The sequence below is a fragment of the Leucoraja erinacea genome, chromosome 3 (genome assembly GCF_028641065.1).
Source record: "Leucoraja erinacea ecotype New England chromosome 3, Leri_hhj_1, whole genome shotgun sequence".
NCBI classification, from domain to species: Eukaryota; Metazoa; Chordata; class Chondrichthyes; order Rajiformes; family Rajidae; genus Leucoraja; species Leucoraja erinaceus.
In genome coordinates this window covers 105,062,190-105,064,039 of record NC_073379.1, presented here as the reverse complement: position 1 = coordinate 105,064,039, position 1,850 = coordinate 105,062,190, and positions in this window count along the sequence as shown.

Below are 1,850 nucleotides of genomic sequence, written 5' to 3'. Positions count from 1 at the left end.
ACGGTGCTGGCTCGAAGGGCTGAATGGCCTCCTCCTGCACCTATTTTCTATGTTTCTATGGAGATTCCACCATTGAAGCACCTTTATCAAGGTGTGAGACATAATCCAGTGGGACCTATTCAAAACTAAACTTACATTTTCATCATCACTTGGCCCCTTTGCTTATGGTGGAAAGGGCATCAAAACAACCAGGCAGGTGGGGATTGGTGAATCGGTGCCCTCAGCTTTGGGGTTCATTTGCTGTGTCGTGCACTAGTGGACATCCTGTAGTTGTTGCTACTTTCATAACACACAAACTGCAAGCCCTGGGAGTTTAGCGGTTAATATAACCACAGCATCTGAGCCAAAAGAACAGAACCTGAATCTTCTCCACCTTACTATCCCCATGTCACATGCCAAGTTGGAGAAATCATGGAATCTTCACTTTCTAAATTGGAGGCAGTTGCTTTTCATAATATCATGTTCATATGTCATAGGAGCAGAATTAGTCCATTTGGCCCATCAAGTCTACTCCACCATTCAATTATGGCTGATCTATCCCTCTCAAGCCCATTCTCCTGCCTTCTCCCCATAATCCCTGATACCCGTACCAATCAAGAACCTATCAAACTCCATCCTAAAAATATCCATTGACTTGACCTCCACAATCTTCTATGGCAATGAATTCCACAGATTCACCACCCTCTGACTAAAGAAATTCCTCCTCGTCATTTCTCAAAGTACGTCCTTTTATTCTGAGGCTACGGCCTCTGTTCCCAGACTCTCTCACTAATGGAAAGATCCTATCCACATCCACCCTATCCAGACCTTTCACTATTTGAACTGCTTTCCCCCTTCACACTGCAGTCTCTCTCTGTCCTACCCCTGAGCCCACACACTGCGATTTTTCCTGCAAACTTCTCATCAAATCCTCACCAAGATTCACCTCTGCCACGTTACAAACTGATCTACCCGAGAGCACTATTTATGCCTGACAGAACAGTGATTTGTTGTAGCACTCCTGGGTTCTCCATATGGAAGACTCACAGGTAAGTACTCCCCTGGTCCTTAAGGAGAGTCATTTGCTCAGACTGTGTACAGCTGAGCCAGGAACCTCCGCTCCCTCCATATCAATACTACACGCTGCTGTGCCAAGAGTTCGATGTGAAACATCTCTCCCCAGTGCTGCCAGCTGCGTAGCAAGGAATGTTGTGAGAATCCCTCCTTCCACTGATGCTGCCCAGCAATTAATCATACATAGAAACATAGAAAATAGGTGCAGGAGGAGGCCATTCGGCCCTTCAAGCCAGCACCGCCATTCATTGTGATCATGGCTGATCATCCCCTATCAATAACCCGTGCCTGCCTTCTCCCCATATCCCTTGACTCCACTAGCCCCTCGAGCTTTATCTAACTCTCTCTTAAATCCATCCAGTGACTTGGCCTCCACTGCCCTCTGTGGCAGGGAATTCCATAAATTCACATTCGCTGGGTGAAAAAGTTTTTTCTCACCTCAGTCTTAAATGACCTCTCCTTTATTCTAGGACTGTGGCCCCCTGGTTCTGGACTCGCCCAACATTGGGAACATGTTTCCTGCATCTTTTCCTGCGTCTAATCATTTCATGGTTTAGTTTAGTTTAGATTTGTTTATTGTCACATGTACCGAAGTACAGTGAAATGACTTTTGTTGCATGCTAACCCGCTAGGGGAAAGACTACACATGATTGTAATCGTGCTGTCCACAGTGTACAGATACTTGATAAAGGGAATAACGTTTAGTGCAATAACGTTTAGCAGTGTAGTGATGGGTGGATGTGACGACTGGTGTTTGATGGGCTGTAGTGAGTAGTGTGTTTACCCAGTGCTAAGTT